Source organism: Parasteatoda tepidariorum, chromosome X2 (genome assembly GCF_043381705.1).
Source record: "Parasteatoda tepidariorum isolate YZ-2023 chromosome X2, CAS_Ptep_4.0, whole genome shotgun sequence".
Lineage (NCBI taxonomy): Eukaryota > Metazoa > Arthropoda > Arachnida > Araneae > Theridiidae > Parasteatoda > Parasteatoda tepidariorum.
In genome coordinates, this window is record NC_092215.1 from 2,083,385 (window position 1) to 2,106,817 (window position 23,433).

Below are 23,433 nucleotides of genomic sequence, written 5' to 3' on the forward strand. Positions count from 1 at the left end.
AGAAACATCAAAGCAGGAGTCCCACAAGGTAGTTTAATAGGGCCAATCTTATTCTTCACACATATGATTTTCCAATAGACAAGACTACAATAGTATAACTGCCCTCTATTCTGATGATACCGGGACTATAATAACATCCGAAAATCCAAACATAGCCCCCAGTAAACTACAAGAAAAGATACAAGACATGGAAAAGTAGTGCCTGGAGTGGAAATTTCAAGTATACGGCCAAAAATTACAACTTCTAATCATCCGAAATAAAAAGAAGAAGAAAATACTACCGCAAAACATTAAGCGTAAGAATGTTAATCATTATGACTAATTAATACAAGTTAAACAAGCAAAGATGGAGAGTTGGTGGCGCTTCGAGCTAATTACCAAGATCGCACCCATATCTAGCATCCAGCTTCCCCAAAAGAAGTTAATTCCATTCAATGAAACAACACAAATAGTGGATAAGGTCAAATATCTTGAACTCATCCTTAATAGCAAATTCAACTGGAACGATCACATCAAAAGCATCATGAGCAAAGAGCAAGCAGTATGCAGCAAATTCCAGGTACTACTCTTTCAATCAAACATCTCACTAAAGCTCAAAAGATTGCTCTATTTATCAGTTCAATCCTTACATATGCTTAACCTGTCTTGACAAATATAACACAGTCTCAGCTAAATAAATTAATAATCCACCAGAATGAAATACTAAGAAGGATAGCAAGAGGCAGATGTTTTGTAAGAAATGGCACCATGACCTCAAAACAGATGCAATTGACAAACATATAGCTGAATTAAATATCAAATTCTATGAAAAAGCCACTTCTTGCTCAGCAGCAAATTTCAATGAAATATTCCTATATGAAAATTTTACTGAGGACAGGAACATCAGACCAACAGCGGCATACTACTTCAGTGATGCATCATATTCCAGACATTAATAGTACATACATAACCTCATTTTCACCATACCACCTTAGCTCAAGTTGTACCTCATATTTTCACATTATGATCTTATCACCTTACTCCATATTACTGCACAGTCAGAACTCAATCATCATCTATCCAAATAAATACTCCTTTACTTCATTTGCATTCCACCACTTCATCGAAACACCACGAAGTTCTAGCTAAAGATGCAAAAGAAAAGGGCTGCAAGCAGCCTCAGGGGCCCACATGTTTTATACAGTGCAGTTCTGTTCAGTTTGAATTAAATCGTAATGAGCTTCTTAAAGTATTTGCGAAATTTAAAAAAATCATGCAAAGCCTGAACTACTTTGTAAAATCTTTTGTGGCAAGTGGAGCAGTTACCATCCTTTTTGGTTATTAAAATTTTTAAAAGTAGTTGACTCAAAATGTTTTCAAAAGTGGCTCCAAAAATTTTTTGTTCGGAATTGTAAATCTCTAAAATATATGTTAAAAAGAAATTGTGATACTATTTTATTTATAAAAATAAGCCTTTTGAAAACTCTGTAAAATTTATCAGCTGTGTTTATCACACTTTTACAGCAAGCAATTAAATTTAGTTACCGATATAACTTTCCCTGTCCTTTATAACTTTTTTGTCTTAAGTGCACTTAATTTTGTCTACCAGTAATAGTAATCAATCAGTAATATAGATTTATATTTGTCACCATTATTCATACACCGTTAAAAATTACTGATAAAATTATAATAAAAAGTATTGACACTCAGGGTGCCGGTATACTGTAAAATCCATTTTTACGGGAACATGCTACGGAACAAAAAATCTGATTTATCCTAGTTTTTATGCTAACAATTACTGTAAAATCACTGATTCATTCAATAAATATTACGGTATAATATTTGAGAGGGAAAATAGGATTTATGATTAAAACGGATTTAACAGATGATGCACTCAAAGTGCCAGTGCTTTATTCCCTCAATTTGATCCGCAATTCTTTAGTACAGAGACTAACTACAGTTATTTTTAAAAACTGAGAGGTCAGTGTCACCTATAATAAGTTATTATTCAAATCAATTTCAAATAATATTATATTTAAGTAAATGATTCTGACCAATATTCGATAATTTTGATTTTATTGCCTTATTTATAAGAGTTTCTTCATATATATAAATTATGTTTTTTAATTAACTGTAAGTTTAAATAATAATAATGAATATAAATTCATTAAATTTTTGTTGCTGAATGCCACACATTTTTAGTTAAAACATGTACAGTAATATTATATTTTCGTTTTTACTCCTGCAATATATAAATCTCCCTTTATACAACAAGCCGTTAAATATTCTATTTTCTCTCAATTTTATTCTAAATTATTTATAATGCTGTTTTTTTAATCTCCCATCATTAATCATACTGGATAATAAAGAAACTAATGGCGCCGATTATTACAGACCATGTATTTTAATCTATCTTCGTGATCTGTATTTATCTTCCTTTAAACAAAATCTTAACAAGGAACTCAAAGAATAAAGAAGAATAAAAAACATAAAATCCCCATCTGTACTTGCACACACACTCACTTTTATAAACCATTAAAGAATTTTGATAACAATTATGAATAATTCCATCACTCTTACATGTTCGATGATGGTTTAACTTTTTCCTACAACTCGTGAAGTACTTCGTGGTAGGGCAAAACTCAATTTGAATATGGCGTGTGTCCAGAAGAAAACAAAAGATCTAGAATTGTCACGACATCTTGTGGACGATTCACCAAGACTGCAAAAGCTGACGTCACCTTTCTTATGCGGGAAAAACGTTAAAAAAAAGTTCTTCACGCATTCTGAAAAGGTTAGATGTTGTACCATTTCATCCCTAGAATAATAATGAAAAACGTGGACAAGACAAAACTTCAGCAGTCTCAAAGATGAAGATTTTTCCTCGGTTTTCAGGTCATTTGTCTTATTATCTAGCTTTTGATGGAAGCCGAGAAATACTATTAGTAGATTTATACAGAAATGTATTGCTTTGGAATATGTCTAACCAGAATGAAATGATGAATAAACCGAATACAAGAAAAAGCACTCAAAACTGTAAAGGTCGCCAAGGCCTTGCATGCCAATCAAATACCACCATAAATACTTCGCCAACTGTCAAGCCAGGACCTCAGCTGACTGATTTCGGTTACATTTGCGAACCTATTCTTGTTTCTTTCAGTTTCAATCCAGTAAGATTTAAACTTTTTTATAACTTCACCAAAGAAACAATTCATTGAATTTCTGTGACGTTCATTGAATCCAGTGATTATTCTGCTCTCTTCAGTAATTTTAGCAGGCTTCATAATTTTGTTTTTTTTCTTTCTATACTTTAATTATTTTAATTCAATAATTCTTTGCAACTTTTAATGCATTAAAAATATAATAAGTTGAGCAAAATGGCGTAGATGCTGACTTTTCTGAGCATTCTGGATGATTTTAACCACTGCAATTAATTCAAACATACTTAAATTTGAACTAATAATCACATATTTTAAATACTTAAAAAAAAAAGAAAAAAAAAAGCATATTTCAATTGCCTTTTTTGCGTTTTCACACCAATATTACGCAAAAATGTTCAAATTGATGGACGTTATTACATAAAAGTTGACAGATAAAAATGTATAATGCATATGCTCTTACATTTCCCCAATTCTTTGAAATAAAAGCTCAGCTAACGGATATTTCAAGAGCTTTTTAAGCGTTGTGTTTGCTTGTTTTATTTAAATTAGTTTATTATTATTAAATTTTTAAAAAAATTTTTTGACTTTAGAAATAGCATCATTTTAAAAAGGGAAAGTCTTTATTGTTTTAAATGCAGTACAATATGTATTAGACTAGATTTGTAATAAGTGATGCTCAAATGAAATATTATTAAATAATATATATTAGACAAGATTTATAATTACTGATGTTCAAATGAAAATTTATTAGATTCTCATTTACAAAATAAAAATTTAATTTTTTTAAATGCTAAAATTGAGTTTTTAAATAAATAAAAGAGTAATATAATCAAAGGAGATGTAACAAAATCAAAAGTAATTAATAGTATATACTGTAAAAATACTTAAATACGTGAAATATATCAAGTACAAGTGTATCTCTATCGTTTTTGAAGGAATAAAAAGTTTTTGATATTTTATTAAAATGTAAAAAGAGTGAAAATGTATTGATAACAAGCATTTTGCATCCAAGAAACCTCACTTAAATTTGTTGTGTGTGGGGGTTCTTTAATATAATTTCATATCAATATAACAATGTTTTTTTTTCACATCAATATGCCTAGATAAGTTAATTATTTTATTTCAATAAATATTTTTTTCATTTCAGTCTAGTTTTATGAATTTAAATAGCTATTTTCACTTCAAATAAACTAGAAGATAAATTTAAATTATCATTAAATATTTTAGAGGAAAGTTGATATTATTGGGTTTGCTCCATTGTTGGGCCTTCGTAATTTTTTGAGAGGCGAACGCTCTATCTCCTGAGCCACCGCGTCTCTCTCAATTATTTCTTAGTTATTAGAAACAGGTGATATCTGTAGACTGTTTACTATGTTTAAGTTTGAAAACCGTTAACCGCCTATTAAGAGGATGCTATACCATGAGAGAAATCCTTCACTCCAAATTCTCTTTCAATTCTATACGTAATTTAAAATTTAATGTGTAGAAAAATAAATGAGTTCCGCTTAGCAAAGAGTAATCCAGAATGCTTCAAATGCTGTGATTTTTTATTTTTTTGAAATATTGAAATGCAACCAAATTACCAGAGGATTACTAAGGTTAACCCAGAGGGGAAGTTCTTTTCGAATTTGTTTGCATTATTATACTTTGAAAGAAATTTTAAATTTGAAACTTCATGGTTTACTCTAAGTTGACATAAACTCACTTCATTTTAAACTTAAAATTTTAATATACCAATGAGTTTGAAACAAAATTTCCGAGCAGTTTCTCCCGTTTGCCAAACGAACTGTGTAGTGATTAGATTTTCACATCAGAAAGGTCAAATCATGGCTGTTCTTTATATCATCTGTCCTTACTGCGGAAACAAGATTGTCCTACCTAATGCGATGCACATGAAAGAGTGGCCAACAAATCTGCTTTACTTATGCTTAAATGACGTGTGTCAATCGGGTGGACATTAGGGAATAAAAGTTTCTCCCTCAATTTAGCATTCTTTCAATTCACATTCGAACAAAATTCCTGCACCAGAAAATACTAGGAAGGTACAAATTATGGATCAAACTGGATTAAATCAGTGTTATTTAACCATATTAACAATGGTTAACGTTTATGCTTAAATATGCAGATAAAGAAAGTATCCAGATCAAATTACGGATTAAAGAATCGGATCTATGGGTGCATCAACATTAAAATCCATTTTTACCATAAAATATTATACCGTGATTTTTACGCTAATATTTATTAATAAGAGAGATTAATTGATTTTACGATAATTATTACTGTATATCAGGTTTCTTGTTCCGTATCATGTCCGCGGTAAAAATGGGATTTTTTACAGCATAATAATTGCATTAACTTGTCATTTGTAACTTGAAATTTGTACTTGTAACTTCTACATTAGCTTGTATAACACCAGAGATGCCAACCTGCTCCGGACAGCAAATATATATTTTAAAGTGGCAGCTTATCAATTGTGATTCTTGGTTTAATAAATTCAATTTAGTAGATTTGTATCCATAACTATTTCTAAATAATTCGTACGCTTATATAATTCACCAGTTTATAGTACTTATGTCATGCTATACCTTTTAAAAAGCAAGCAAAAATAGTCAAATATTTGCAAAATTTACTTTGCAGTTATTTACTGTTTTTTTTAATTATTTTGGCGTGTCCGGAGCAGTTGGCATCTCTGCCGTAGTAATTATCTATTAAGCTTATGCCTTACAGAATATGACGAATCAGTTGGTGGCCCTTCGGGCAAAATACTGAGATCAAGCATCAATCGTGGTAGTTCGCATAAGCTCTTTCCAAATACAGTGTATGTTTCTGCCTGAAATTGTAATTTAAATTTGATTTTACTACCACTTCGGAAAATCATCGCCGAAAGAATGGATAGTCGGCAGGTATGCCAACTATTTTATAAATATTTTCTATTGGTAGGAAAATTTATGATCGAATGTATGATTCTTACTTCGATTTACAGAGATCTGCCAACTACTACGCTTTATGTAAAATATTTTATAGAGTGGTAGACATTTAAAAATCAAAGCTTTCAGAATTTTCGGTAACTTTGACAACATTTCAAAAGCCTCACCGCGAAAGAACTGGTAATAAATTGCCACTGCATCTGAACTTTTAAATCATTTATCTATAGTGGTGTGGAAAAAAAGTTTAAATTTATGGAAAATAATACATTAGAACATTAATTTAGCTACCATTCGAATAAATTTTAACAAACAGCATAGAAAGTTGGCAGCNTTGATTGCAAAAAAAAAATTTTATATTATGGATACTAGTGAGGCCTGAACAAAGTTTTAATTGCTCTTTATTTCAAACAGGATTAAATCAGTGTTATTTAACCATATTAACAATGGTTAACGTTTATGTTTAAATATGCAGATAAAGAAAGTATCCAGATCAAATTACGGATTAAAGAATCGGATTTATGGGATATCCATTTTTACCATAAAATATTATACCGTGATTTTTACGCTGATATTTATTAATAAGAGAGATTAATTGATTTTACAATAATTATTACTGTATATCAGGTTCTTTGTTCCGTATCATGTCCGCGGTAAAAATGGATTTTACGGTAAAACCGGAATTTTTTACAGCATAATAATTGCATTAACTTGTCATTTGTAACTTGAAATTTGTACTTGTAACTTGTACATTAGCTTGTATAACACCAGAGTTGCCAACCTGCTCCGGACAGCAAATATATATTTTAAAGTGGTAGTTTATCAATTGTGATTCTTGGTTTAATAAGTTCAATTTAATAGATTTGTATCCATAACTATTTCTAAATAATTCGTACGCTTATATAATTCACCAGTTTATAGTACTTATGTCATGCTATACCTTTTAAAAAGCAAGCAAAAATAGTCAAATATTTGCAAAATTTACTTTGTAGTTATTTACTGTTTTTTTTTTTTTAATTATTCTGACGTGTCTGGAGCAGTTGGCATCTCTGTAACGCTTTAAAATTGCTAAATTCGATAATTTTAATAAAAATTTTGTCTAAGTGGCCCAATGATAATAACCTTCCTTTACATGTTTTTATATCAATGATTCATAGATGCGCTTTTCTTATTTAGTTCTTCCAATAAATTTAAAAGGAAAACTTTTTTTAGTTTGTTCAATATTTTTTAAAAAAAATGCCTGAAAAGCAATCTAGGAAGCAATTAAGACGTGGTGCCATCATTTTAATCGAAATCGATTCTGAACTTGTAATTGATAAATTGTTCGAAGCTGTTTACTCTTGACAAGGTTAGGGAATGACGGTATATGACAATGAAAAATGATTTGTTGAAATGACTGCGCGGGGCGTTTGTGGCAAAAAAAAGGGAAAAAATCTTTAACGGACACTGGTTTGAGAACGAAGAAAGAAAGAAAAGAAGAAAAAAAAGAACGAAATAATAACGAGAAAATCTTTTTACTTTTTCATTCACCTGCTCTATTCCTAAACTGAAAGAAAAAATGATGAGATTTTTCAGAGAGAAGGAACTTCGGGAGAAAAAAAAAATATTCTAGAATGTAATTAATGTCACATTCCTGATACAAATAGTGGCGGCTTCAACTTTCTCACTTCATTAAGAATATTCTTTTTGTTCCATGTCCAACATGGGCAAGCTTTATTTTATACTTGTTGCAAATTATACATCTTTCATTCGAACCTCCCCTCTCGAAATGCGTATTACCCAGTTCCGTGCGTTCGATTTCTTCTGTCTAAGATTTTCCCCGACACATTTATTTTTGACTAATGATGCCCCAGAAAAAGAAAAAAAAATCACCCAGCAACGTGGGACTCAACCCTTTGTCTGATATTTAAGCCAAAAAGAAAACTTGAGATCTTGGGACTCAAAAATCGATTAAAAAGAGTGGTTTTTATTCCATGCAGTTCTCTCCACCCCCGCGAATTCCTTACTTTCTTCTCTTTCCTGCATTGATTTTCGACGCTATATTCAAATAAAAATAAATCAAACGTTCGAAAGTTAGACGCCAAAACAATCCTGCCCTTCAGCTTCAGATTATAACTATTGTTTTTCTTTGCAGTGAAATGAGGGGAGCATTTAAATTAAAATAAATCATGAAAAGCTAATGGGTTTTAAGACACTACGTATAGTCAAAAAGTTTTCTTCAAATTGAGTATCTCACAATAATTATTTCCCATGAGTTTCTCCTTAAACTGTGTTCAAAGGATCATTTGAATCTTTAAATGCCCAAATTTATTTAGGAATTCCTTTTTGAAATCACATGAAAGATTAAAAGTTGAAGTATTAAATAGTTTTTTCTGGGGCCAGCGTTTCTCTCAAACTGTGTTATGCGTACCCACAGAGTTAGAGGATAGTTTGGTCTAATATTTTAAACTGCTCATAGCAGACATTTTTTTTAATGGAAAATTTATTTCAGCATTCTTTCTCTAAAAATATCACATGGAATTCATTTTGAAGTATTAGATATATACAATATATATCTGTTGATGTGTTTTAACAAACCTCACAATCATAATAAATTATGCAATATTTTATTTGGATTAGTGTATTATGTATGTATATTTCACATAATTTGTTTTACAGATAAATAATGTTTTAAAATTTAGCAAAGAGTTTTTTTCAATCGTGTACTTTATTTTTAACGCATATTTAATTCATTTATGTTGAACTTTGATTGCAAAAAAAAAATTTTATTTTGAAATGTTTTACTTCATATAACTTTGTACCAAATTTTACTAAGCTAAATTTATCAAACAGTTAATAATTTTGAAACAATTAACAAATTGGTAATTTTAAAGAGCAACTTTGTTTAATAATTGCAACAGCAAAAAAACACCCATTGAAAATTGTTACATGTGAAAAATATTTCCAATAAATCCATTTCCATTCACTTAGTGGGTATAAAGATTTTTTTTTCAAATAGGCCCAATCTGAAAAAAAAACAGTTTTTCTAGCCTAGGCTGCCATTGCCGAAACCTAGTTACAATTTCTCCCGATACTTGACTTCTAAGTTTCTCAATCAATTTTGAACTTAAAAAATTACAACTTTTAATTATCACTTTCACACTATGAATGAGTTGTTAAACTCGATTGATTCGAATTAAATTCATATACGTACCTTTTCAATAAATATACCCATTTACTTTAAATAAATATGCCCATACTTTTAAATATATTTATTTTAAAGGATGTGATGATAATTGTAGCTGAAAAATCACTTTTAAATAAGTAATTGAATATATCCTTTAAAAAATCTGAACACGTAAAAATTGATTTAAAATGAAAAAAGAAGTTCCTAATATATGAATAAAAGTGTTTTCACATATTTTGCAAATATATCTTATTAGTTGCTGAAAAATGTATTAATGTGATAATAAATAGTAAAATCAAACTTTTTTTTTTGAAAACATCTAAAAAAAGTGTGAAAAAATTTCATTACCCTTTCATTATCATTGTTATATCACTTATGTTATAAAAACTAGATTAAAATTTTTCCGCGTCTTGCATCAACCACTCATATGCAATATATTTTTTGGTGTAATAAAGAGATTAACCATACTTTTTTACAAAAGTATGGCTAATGTTTTTTCGTGATAAATAATCTTATAAAACACTCCCTTAATATGTAGCTTTGCATTATATTGTCTAAAGCTTTTCGCACACACAAATATCGATGATAGTGAATAAATTTGAAGTTTTATTAAAGAGGGAGTTTTAAATAATTCCTTTATGCCATTATATATACACTTTTACTTACCTGTTATAAGCTCTTAGCAAAAATATACTCTTATATAAATGTTTGTTGGATAAAATTTCGGTATCAAAATAAAATACCACAATAATTTCGCATACACTAAAAAGCCTAAACATTCTATGTTAAATAAGAAATATAGTTTAAGCGTTTAATAGTTAAAGATTAAATTACATTATACAAAGAAAACACCAAGAAAAATTATTGAAAGAAAATAAGTTTCAACTTTAAATTTATCATTATAAGTAACTGTGCTTTATATTTTTAAAAATATAACAGCAAAAATTTAAAATATTGCATTCAAATTGACTTAAAAGTAAAAGTTTTCAATGTATACCTCTCTAAACTCTTTGAATGTAAATCAAAGATTTAAATTTTTTCATTCAAAAGTTATTAAGTGCATGTAAATAAAAGTACATCGACTCAAAAGTAAAAGCAATTCATGTATATTTTTTGAAACTCTTCTCGTACTTTATGTAAATCAAAGATTTAAATTGTTATAAAATTATATTCAAAGTTGAATTATTTGACTCAAAGTGTAAGTAAATAAAAGTACCTTTTACTGTAAGAAAAGTGAAAGCAATCGATGTCTTGACTCACTGCTTATGCCATTTCTTTTACCTACTAGGAAGTCCCATTGCAAGGTGTATCTCAAATTGAAGACCACGCGATACGGACGGAAGTACGTTGACAGCTGCCTATTAGCAGATGGTGAATTAATAAGCACAATTAACGCTAATCACTTGTAAGATTTACGGTTTTCTTGATTTAATGGCAACTACAGCTTCTGTTTGCAACCGAATTACACGTATGACTGCTCATTGACGCTTAAATGACATTAGAGTGATCCAAGTTTACGAGCAGAAACTTTTACATTAAGAATAAAGTGATTGAAAAGAAAATTAAAACAAGTAAAATCTATATCAAAAAAGACTGTCAATATCAATTATTTAAACATTTATATATTTATCGATAAATGTTAGTCATATATATAATTCATAAATAAAGAACACTATAGCCATTACCTATTTGAGTTGGGCATAATTAAAAATAAGTCATGTAAGCCTCTTGCTGATCAGTTGATTACAAATAATAACTAAAAAATATACCAATTACTTGCTATTATGATTAAAAGTAATCATGGTTCACGGTTTTAATTGTAATTATGTATACAGGTGATTATAATAATCTATTACAATTGTATTCATGATAACGGGTGATGAAAATTTAAAATTATAATTAATCGCAATTTATGGTTATAAGAAATCATGGCTGTGTGTATTCATAATCCATAATTAAAAATAATTTTTAGTACATTATTTCATGGTAAAGTGCAATCATTATTAAAAATATAATTTGAGATTATAATGTATTTGTCTTCAGGTCATTTCAATACATAAGGTCTTTTCTATACAATTCGGAAATTAAAATCGGAAATCATGCAAGTGGTAAATTAAACTGTTAGCAAAGAGAAGAAAATATTCAATATGTAATAAAAAATTTCTACCACTTTTCACCTATTTTTGGTGTGGACGTTCATTTAAGAAAATGGGTTAAATAAATTCGAAAAATATCAGTGTAGAAAACACGTGTTACAGAAATAAATCACTAATTAATATTTTATGACTTAACTGAAACTTATAAAATTTACTTAAAACTTTAAAATATATTTTTAATTCTCAATATGGAGGATTTTCTTGATACTTTTTTTAAGAAAATCGGTTTTCTTTCTAATTATAAAAGCTTTAAAACAATTTCTAAGTATTAACGACTTAAATGGTGGTGAGGAATTTATAAAAAAAAACATCTATAGGCTGAATGCACAGCTGGTTTTGTAGAGGCTGAAACGACGATTAGGAAAATGTTAGAAGGAGTAACTGGGAGCGGTGCAGTATGGATTAAGTCATTAAAGCAGCTTAGAATTATGAATGTACCCCCTTCCAAAATCAATACTTTCAAAACTTCTTATTTTCAACCTCATTTATATATCATCTTAACCTAAATGCACAAATATCAAAAAAGATTCTCTTTAAAAAATATTTTAGAACTTTGACAGTTAAAAAATTAAAATTAGATTCTATAATCGTTATCTATATTCCATTCCAGCATGGTTTAAAGGTAGGAAAACTTAAAGTAAGCAAAATCTGAAAAATATTTTTTTATTTATTTTTTATTTTTTTTTATTTGGGGTTTAATTGCAGAATTGCTATAACACTTTGTATCAATTTCAAATTGAAAATAAGGGTGTTCCGTAATTACAAGCCTTAAAAGGTAATTTTAGAATCTTTGTAAAAAAGGAATTAAAAAACGTAGACACATTTCGTATCTTAAATTAATTTTTAATTGAATTTGAAACAATAGCCCTATGAAAACTGTCTACTTACTGGTGAAGTAAACGGAAGGAAAAAATTTTTAACCAGTTTGATAGCCAGTGAAAACCTAAAGGTGTTTCCATCGACCACCTTACAACACCACTCTGCTTTCTCCATCAATATTACAGTTTTATTTTAGGGGTACAGACAAAACGGGTTTTTATTCTTTCCTGTTAATAATATCGAAAAATAAAGAAGAAAATTTTTTTTGAAATTGTATAAAGATTTTTTTCTTTAAATGTGTCAGATATTAAAGATGTCAAAATGTTTTTTATAGATTTAATGTTCAATATATAATATGTAGTATTAATATAACGTGTAGCTTAGATTACGTAGCATTTAATATGTAACTTAAAATCTTAAAAATTATCCAAAATGTGCTTAAAAAGTTTTAAAAAAATAGTCAAAATTATGTCACAAATATTTGTGTCTTCCTTTGATCATCAAAGAGTAAATTATATAAGGCGAAAAAAAAATTTAACAATTGTATTTAAGGGAATAACTGCAACTAATAATTACAAAAAGACCGAAAATGTGTTCAAAAAGTTTAAAAGAAAAACAAAATATTCTGACTATTATTTATGGCTGCTGCTTCCTTTGATTATCAAAGAGTGGATTAAGTAAAGCGAAAAAAAAATCTAACAATTCTGTTTAAGAGAATAACTCAAACTAATAATCATAAAAAGATCAAAAATGTGTTCAAAAAGTTTAAAAAAATAGTCAAAATATTCTGACTAATATTTATGGCTGCTGCTACCTTTGATCATCAAAGAGTGGATTAGATAAAGCGAAAAAAAAAATCTAACAATTGTGTTTAGCAGCATAACTCCAGTTAATATCTTCTCATTTATAACCTATGGCAAGAGCCAGAGAAGACAACTGAAGCTTTTATATCTTGGGGTCAATTTATCGAATACAACTTATTTTCTGCAAGGAAAGGGGGCTTTTGTTACGAAAATATACCTATTTACCTCATCTTTCCTATTTTTTTTATGGTTTTATTTTTTCCTTCCTCGGATCATTTCTCTTCTAGTTTTGTATTGACTGAAGAAATTCAAAGAAACGATGCCTTCAGACTACTACTAATGGCATTTCTTGAGTTTCTCCTTGTTAATAGGATGGAATAGTTTTGATGTTAAGGAACTGCGGAACACTTTTCCGATGAAACTTTGATGTACTCATCTAAAAAAGAAAACGTAATAATAACATTAAACATCTTTAAGTCTTCCTTTCCTTTTTTGAGATTAAAGTAAGGTGCTTTATTATGACACAATATGTTTGATGAACTAAAACAATGAGATTGTCCGATATTTGACCCCTTCCTGCTTATATTTAAACTATACTGAACATGAAAATAAATTTTACTGTTATGCTTCACAGGAATTTAAGCACGCTGCAAAAAATTCCGGATCAAATTAAGTTATCAAGTTTAGAGGTTTCGGCCAAAGAGAATTTCATGATAAAATATTTTTTAACAAAATATTTTTTAATTAATCTGAAATTTAACGAAAAACTTTCGTGTTATAATTCATAAAATTTTTAATGAATTTAAGGATTCACTAAAGGAACTTCAAAGCAGCATACGAAAGTTGATAATTTCTGAAAAGCCGAAAAAGAACAATAATAATTAAGTTGTTGCCTATGCTGTTAAAAAATTTGCTTGATTCCGATCAGCTTATAATTTAATTATAAGCTGATTAGAAAAATAATATAAACATAATATAAAAATGATTATATGATGAAAGTGTTATATTCTCTTCTTAAACTCGTAAATTCAAAAGGAACAGTTGTATTTGAAAATTCTTAGAAGTCGCTGATTAATTTTAAACGTTCCTTAAGAATAGCTTAAAATGAATAAAATATGAGATTAATCAAAATGAAAGTTAATAGTTTTTTTAAGATTTAAGTCTTTTTACATAATCTCCTTCAATTAAAGATATAATTTCCTAAGATTTTAATCACTCAAAATATTCATTATTTTAAATAATGACAAGTTAGAGATTTAATAGTTCTAATTCTAACATAGCTTTTTCAGAATTCTAACTCATTCACGCACGTTCAGAATGCCAATCTACCGTATAATTGGATTTTAAACGAGATCCTCCTGCATTAGAATAAATTCTTAGATCAAACAATAAAACAATAACGAAAAATAAACTTAGAAATATCTGAACCAAAGGAAATATCATCATTATTTGTTAAGCTCTTGCATTGTGCTTGTGTTTGAACTGTTGTATTTGAAAACTCTTAGAAATCACTGATTAATGTTAAACTTTCCTTTAGAGTTGCTTTAAGTGAATAAAATATGTGATAAATCAAAATTAAAGTTTATGGTTTTTAAAGATTTAAGTTTTTTCTTTGTACAGAATCTTCTTAATTAGAGACGGAATTTTCTAAGATTTTAATCACTCAAATTATTCAGTATTCTAAATAATGACAGGTTAGAGATTTAATAGTTCTAATTCTACCATAGCTTTTTCAAAATTCTAACTCATTCTCGCACGGTTGGAATGCCAATTTATCGCATAATTGGATTTTAAACGAGACTCTGATTCATTAGACTAAATTCGTAAACCAGAAAAAATAATAAATGAAAATAAACTTACGAATAATATGTGCCCAAAAGAAATCTCATCATTATTTGTTACGCTCTTGTATCGTGCTTGTGTTTCACAATTATAAAAACATCTTCTCACATTACGTATGTTGATGCAACTCTTAATCGAAGTTCTTACAAGATGGTTCGTGGTTACAGATTCTATCGGGATCCACGAACCTGTGGGTCACGAATTGCGAAGGTTTGCAGGTCTAAGATGTCACTTTCTTCTTGACGACCTGCTTCTCTTCTTCTTTGATCTTCTATTGTTTCTCACTTAGGACTTGGAACCAGCATAACTCATTTGATATCGCTCAAACTCTATGATATTAATTTTTTAACGAAACAGTTATTTCCATTGCACTTATTTAGTTTTATAAATATAAATTTATTTACTACCTGCTTATTGTCAATGTATTTAGTTAACTACACTGTAAGACACTTCTAGGAAAAAAATTTTAATTAACAATTTATTTAAATGTTGTTTTACGATAGTGAAATGAAAAAGTCAAATAACTAAATAAGTTGGCAACCAAACTGTTAACTGTGAGAAAAGCTGATTATTAACTACTTTCATCTCATACGGTTAAACAACCTGAATTTTAATTTATCAACTAGGCCCACCTAATGTTGTCACTTAGTTCATTGCAACTGCATACATATTATAGCCGAGAGGGCTAATCTGTCAGTCATATAGCCGACGGAACTGGGGTTCAACTCCCAGCGTTGAAGCCACAATATTTTCTCCATTCCCTTCGCATGATAAATTTCCAGTGTTCTGTACTCCCTGATTTGTGCCCTGCACTCTCCAATGTCCATTACCTAATGAAAAGCCTAGCTCTTATGTTCTGTTCAATTCCTTTCTTACGGTTTTGAAACCATGCTAGCTGATAATGGTTAAAAAATCGTTTAATTTTGTATTCATGGTCTTATAACCATGCCAGTTGTAAACGGTTTCATAACGATAAAGGTAAAAAATTTTCTTCACCGTAAACTTTACGGTTAATCGGATGGACAGACAACTGCTTATTATTTTACTATCATTGCTTATTATTTTACATTTTAAAATGAAAATTTTAACAGTGTACAGTGTGTCCGTTAAGTCATGGTGCACTATTGATCAGTCACTGAAAAAAAGTGCTCTAGAACTTTACGGACGTACCGAGTGTGTCTCGTGTGTCTATGCGTCACTTTTTTATTTTAAGTATTTATAAGTATTGATATTTTTTATTCGTTTCATTTTCTGTCTTTCGTAAATTTGAGATTGCATTTTCTATCTCTTAAGAGATTTCCTATCACATCAGGCATCAGTACAGCTACTGACTCATGTCATCAGTACGGCTACTGATTATGTCGAGAACTATTTATAATGCTGTAGTGGGAAAAAATTCATTGATGTTTAAATTAAGTGGGTATTAGCTACCACTTAAGATTTTAAAGAAAATCTCTATGATTATTAATTTTAAATACAAGCTTTAAATAACATTTTTTATGATACACTGTTGTGTGTTGTTTTTTGATATAATCTAAAAATGAACTAATTATTTTGATATTTTTGAAAAAGAAGGAAAGAAATAGAAAGTAGTCTTGCCAAAGTTTGTGCTATTTTAAAAAGGTTTGAGCATTCATGACGCTTAAAATAAATTTATTAGGTATCAACTATTAAACACTAAGTAATTAACTTAATTGGAACAATTTTTATAACTTATTTACTTGTCTAACAACACTACTTTTATAACTGCATTAAATCCGATCATATTTTACCGAAAAATACTTTGACTGAATTTCCTTGCAAGGTACCTGTACTGAATCCCCTATTTAATTTCATTGCATTTATCAATAGATTCGATAAATGCAATGCAAAGCCACAATTAAAGTTAATCGATTAGGTTTCAATTACTTAAGTGGAATTACTAACTCAAGAAATTAGACCGTTCATCCCTCTAACTCATTTACTTAATAAACGATACTACTTCAGAACTTTATTACGTCTGATTATGTTTCGAAGAAAAATGTCTGAACTAAAATTTCTCTATTGAGTCTGCAAAAATAAAGATTTAAAAACTACATGTCTAGACAAGAACGAAAGAATAACTACAAACAGTTGCTTCCACATTTGTTTTTCTTACAAAGGGAATTAAGTACCCAACCGAATTCCAAGAAAACCATTTAAAAAATCTGCAGGATTCATTTGTCAAAGCTCTTTTGCCGAATTTCTATTTTTTTTTTTTTTTTTTTCTTTTTTTTTTTNTTTTTTTTTTTTTTTTTACTCCTGTTTTACTTTTTAATGGACTAGAGCATTATTTCCCTACTATCCTAGTACGATCCTATTCCTCTTCGATCTAGCCTGTCGTTAGAAGGTAAGATAAATCATTAAGTTTAGAATCATAGATCCATATTTTTGTCATATCGAAGTTGAAAAATTGCAAGAAGCTTTTCTTTCTATTCGGGAGTTTTAATGGACATTGTTTGAAAGAACAAGAGAAGCTCGAGAAAAAAAAAATCCTCGAGCCATGAGTTCAGTAAATTTCACTCTATTCACAAAACCATCTTGGTTCTCTGTAAAATAGATAAGTTACTTTAAAATGTATGATGATTATCATACATCAGTAAAAAATAAATTATGATTGTTGGTTAGCATTGAACCGTTTGTTTCTATGGTTCAAAGAGCGGTTCTATTTTTAAAACAGGGGGAGAAAATATGGTTGCACAAGTATTTTAAGGTTTTATTTTATTTTAGGTTTTATTTTACAGAAAGGAAGGTTTTATTTTACAGAATCAAAATAGTTCCTTAAGCCATAATAAAATAAATTTGGTTTGGATGTGAAAAGAAGAAAAATAAAAAATGCTTTTTGAAAATAATGTGAAAGATAGCATAAACATAACCTTCAACATTTGAAGCTTACACAAGTTTACTTCATACAGAAGTTTACTTCATACAGTAATTCTTTACAGTGTATCCACTTTGCTTTAGGAATTTCAAGTGAGGAATTAATATTAATAAATGGTAAATATTAATTATTAGAAAAATGTATTCCTTAAAATACATTACATTACTTTTTCATAGCACACACCATCAACAATAATAAGCCCTGACAGGTTTTTTCGTGGTTTAAACATATCTTATAAGTCACTACACACTATTACATATAAGTATTCTTACTAATATAATAACACGTGTTTTGAATTCGCAATTCAATAACTGTTTCGGAACAAACAAATAAATTAACTAACTAAACCTTCATATTTGACAAACTCATAAATGTAAGGTAATAAATATTTGATTTCAAAAGTACTATTCTGTTTCAATAGTATCTATCTCACTCATATCATAGATTACAGAAAATGAAGCCATCAAAAATAAATAAGAAGATAAATCTAGCTTCGTGCCTCTCAAATCAATCTCTTAACCATTTAAAATATTTCATGGTTATCTAATTGCTCTAAAAGTGTTGGAATGCATCAACTCGTGAGTCATGAACGCTCTTAGCGAAATATGGGTAAAAAAAAAGCATGTTGCCAAAATAAGAATAAAAAGAATTAGAAAAAAAAAGGAATAGCAAGTATATTTGCTTTATGAACTGTGTACTGCCTCATTTTAATGCAAAGACTTTTTTTCTCATTCTAGACGGTGTTAAAAGGAGAAATGAGAGAGGAAAAATTCAAAAAATCTCTCACATTGTAGTTGTGGAGGAAGTATGGAAGCAAGCATTCAGATGAAAGGAGGTATAGTAGATTCTGACGAGAGAAAAATGCCTTATAATTAAAGCCCCTGCATCTTGTTACCGAACTCATCAATCATTTAACATAGCGCGTAGCAGAACTCTCATTCCTCTCTTCATTTTATTCCGATTAATAAAAGACAGACTAATATAAGTTCTATCTGTGCCTTGCTCACTCCTAACAAATTAAATTTTAACAAACAGAGATCGCTTTAAAGTAATTCTTTTCTTTGAAGCCATTCCTTTCATAAAAAAAAATAAAAGGTAAAAAAGAGATTGTTAAAAAATTGATATAAAACTAGGATCAAACTCTTTTTCCTCACAATCATTAATTGATTTTGGTTATTGAGATACAGATAGACAAATAAATGTAAAATTTTAATTAGAATTTACTTTGATCAAATCATTTCAATTTTTTAAAGCCAAAAAAAAAAAAACAAAAATTTGATCTCCTTATTGCGATTACTGGTTCCCCATTCATCAAATGCTATTTTTTTTCTCCCTCTTAATTGACTCCGATAAACACCACGACATTTCAAATCACAAATTATGGATTGCAAAAACTGTCTCAAGATATATCTGTCCTCTTGTCGTCGGATCCTGCCAATATATGTGTTTCAAGACGATACAAAATACTTTTCCTTCTCCAGTATTCATATTTATGTTAAAACCACAGTCAAGACAGTAATTATAAGTTAATAATCAGAAAAATATAAAAATATTTTAAATTATTACTACGTAAATACATTAAAAATGCCTGCTGGCGAAAATAAAAATAAAAAACTTAGGAAAAAAATCAACTAAAGAAGTTCCAAAATTATCGCCTGCTCTTTAATAAGTTAATAATAAAAAGAACATACAAAATTAAAAGTGAAAAAAAAGAATTCTAAACAAATTATCAAACAGCCGCGGTCGCCATAGCAACGCATGCAATGACTGCGCTTGAGCACTGTTTACTATTACTCTTGAACACAGTTGGAAAGTGTTATGATGTCCAAATAAGGTGGGCACGCCATCAAACACCGAAAGCAACACTCATTTTACCAATGGGTAGAAAAAAAAGGCTATGTTTTTAAGTATATCTGTCTGAAATAATAATTTGAAAATAAAATCGATAAAAGTTTTATAAAAAGAAACTGGTCTCAAACTCTTAGCTCGGAGTCTTCAACAAAAGCAGATAGACTTACAAATTTAAAAAGTCTATTTGTACTTTTTTAAGACTTAAAAAACTGAATTTCTGCAAGTCGTTAAACATGTTAATTTGGAGTAATAAATAAAAATATTTTTAAGCTACACTGTAAAATATTCCTACCAAACTGTCAAACTACCAAACTACCAAAAATGATACAATTTCCCCGTAAAATATAATACCATAATGTTTACAGTAATATTTATTTAATTAGAGTAATTTTATAATGCAAAAATTACGGTAAAATGTACAGACATGCTGGAGGTCTGTACTTTTTCACCTTTAATAATATAAAACGCGAAAATTCACAATTTCACAATTCTTAAGAAAGATTTCTTCCAAAATTCCAACTTTTTACGCTTTTCGCGGAAAATTTTTTAATGGTAGTTAAACTTTGGGTTTTAATGTATGATTCTCAGTCTTGTAAATTTGATTTGAAGTTATTTTCTTATGTAAATGATTCAAAAGTACATATGTCATTACTCTGTTCCAGCTGTCTTGTGGTAAGGCTCTTAAAATGTTGGAAAAATGCCTGATGTTTTTAAAAATTTAGTTTTTTATTGTCTACTATCGTATAAAATATTCTGCAAAAGTTTAGCTGTTGACAGCCCTCTCTAAGTTTCATAAATCTTACATCAAATGATTTGTATTAACTTTCTCTCATTCTTTTAATTTTACCTTAAAACCTCTAGATAAATTTTTCCCATGTATGCGTTCTATCATTTCCAGAATTTTTTTTTACATAACATCCATTTTTACCAGAACATGTTACGGAACAAAAAAATTAATACACAGCAAAAATATTTTTATTTTCCCCCAGAAATTAACTCTCCACAATCTAGAGGTGACTCTCGTTCTCTCATTTACTACCGCCATCTATATGCCATCCTATATCTATCACTCTTTATATGTTAAAAGTTTTGCATCTTAATACTTAGTCCGCTTTATTTAGCGTCCTCTACGTGTTATACGATAAAACATTAAGTGGTTGCAACCATTTTTTTTCCTTTTTTTTAACCATTCAAAAACCTTGGAGGGCAAAGGGTTAAACTAAACTGATCAGCTTCCTCAAATAAATAAATAAATTATAAAAGAATATTTGAAGCCACACGTTTTCAATTTTTAGAAAAAAGTATATATTTCTGTTTGAGAATCTCTGCGAGGATTTCTGTTTTCAGAATATTAACTTTGAAAAATAAACCAGTGAGTTTTCGAATATCCGAATAGAAATTTTACTGACATATTTTTAATTTTTTCTAGTCTCTCATCTGCTTAGTTAAACTCAGCCTCGTACGATAGACATGCACATTTATGTCCATATTTAATTTAATCATTTGTGGTGGAGGTTTAAGTTATCCTAATTTCAATTTATAACTCTAAAAATTAAATATAAAGGCATAATTTTTAATAACATTTTCTATCTCTTTAAATATCTTTCTGAAAATTCGAAAGAATTAGCAGCTTCAATAAATATATTTAAAATTTTCCCTTATCCGAGTTTAATTTCGTTAAATATGCATTATACTTAAGTATTGCTTTCTTTTTACAAATTCTTACATAACAGATTGATTTAATCTATTTTTTTTTTTTTAAGAGTACATTGAGTTTATAGTGCAAAATCTGTACTATTAATCGTTTGCCTAATAGACTGTCTGTTCTGAATTCAATATTTCACAAGGAATTGTTACTTTGATTATGACACTTTAATAATAGGTCAAAGAACCATTTAAGTTGACAGATATTATGATTGAGTAATGGTCATTTTAAGAATCTTCATTTTTTTATTCATTGCGAACTTTTGGTCCTATCATTACTTTTATCATTATGAAATGATTTTTACAATTTTATCGTTCTTCATAATTACTATACATTCTAATTGCGAAAGTTACAAGTAGAAATATTTGTTAGAGTTCATTAATAAAAGTTTTGCTGTGACGGCATATGATAATTAACTGCATACCGTAACGTATATAAGTGGAGGGTTAACGCAAACACAACACATTTTGAATATAATGAACAGAGCAACAGGATTAAGATTTTTAGTCTAATGATTTTCCAATAATTTATTTTTAGGTCGTTAGCAAATAAAATACATCAATTTTATGCAAAAACGCATGCATAGCTAATACTGTGTTGTTTTTATCGTATCCTTGAAAAATTAGCAATTCTTATTTATCATTATAAAAATTAACGTTTAGTTTCTATCTTAATCTCAACTTTTCTTATGTATTTTAGCGCTTCAATGCTGCTTGAACGGAAAGGTAAATTTAAATTTTGTTTCATATTTTTATTGTATTTTGTTTTTACTGTTCAAGTTTAGTAATTTAAAATTGAAAAATTTTTTTAAATCAAATTTTATAAACTATTAACGATATATTTCTTTTTTTTATGTCATATTATATGTTATTTATTGCTTTACTATGTTAAATTATATTTATTGTTTTTTATGTTTTTAATATCCGTTGCATTTTATTGTTAATTTGAAGAATATGTTAATAATGTAAAGACTTTTATTAATCTTTGACAGATGATTAGAAAATAACATTTAATCACTTATATGGAAAATTTATATTTTATTTATAAATTAATAAACAGATTAAATTTTGCACTATAATATTGACCCTGTGAAAAAAAAGTATAATCAAAGTTACCGGAAAATGGTAACATTTTCCCTGTTTCTGTCTCTATGGGAGCAACAAAAATCTCGGCAATTTTTACCGAGCGCTTGGGTAATAATTTTGCTAAAACTAACAATAAAATATGGTTTTATAATATGCACTAAACTTTGGTAAATGTGGTAAACGTTGGTAAGTTTATCATAATACCTTACAGCATGGTATGAAAACCATCTATTTGCTTAAATTTACTTTTCTGTTCTTATTTTTAATAAATGCGTGGTATGTTTGATTTTTTGAAAACCAGAATTTCCAGAAAACTGTTAACCCTATGAACTGAAAATTTACCAAATTAACTGTTTAATACCGTATATTTGATTCTATTAACCAGAATTACGTTTTTTTTACCTGATATGCCCGTACTGGAAATGTCCTTTGTTTTATAAATGTTCCCTGTCAGATAATACTAAATAATATTCCCCAATAGTCTTGAAGTTTTAGTTTATTTTAATGATACATGATTAGATTTAATTTTACATAATTGAATAAAGAGTATTTTTTCAATATTTTCTCTCTCTCTCTCTCTCTCTATATATATATATATATATATATATATATATATATATATATATATATATATATATATATATATATATATATATATATATATATATATATATATATATATATATATATATATATATATATATATATATATATATATATATATATATATATATATATATATATATATATATATATATATATATATATATATATATATATATATATATATATATATATATATATATATATATATATATATATATATATATATATATATATATATATATATATATATATATATATATATATATATATATATATATATATATATATATATATATATATATATATATATATATATATATATATATATATATATATATATATATATATATATATATATATATATATATATATATATATATATATATATATATATATATATATATATATATATATATATATATATATATATATATATA

At 28.0% G+C, this 23,433-nt stretch overlaps 1 long non-coding RNA gene across 1 annotated transcript in view; it reads left to right on the top strand.

The window, feature by feature from the left end:
• The window catches only part of LOC107447497 (uncharacterized), a 40,188-nt gene that overhangs the window by 12,861 nt on the left and 3,894 nt on the right, over window positions 1-23,433 (top strand). The window contains exons 2-3 of the long non-coding RNA XR_006224757.2: window positions 18,487-18,584; window positions 22,005-22,030. This is a non-coding gene — a long non-coding RNA (uncharacterized lncRNA). The remainder of the gene's footprint in view (window positions 1-18,486; window positions 18,585-22,004; window positions 22,031-23,433) is intronic.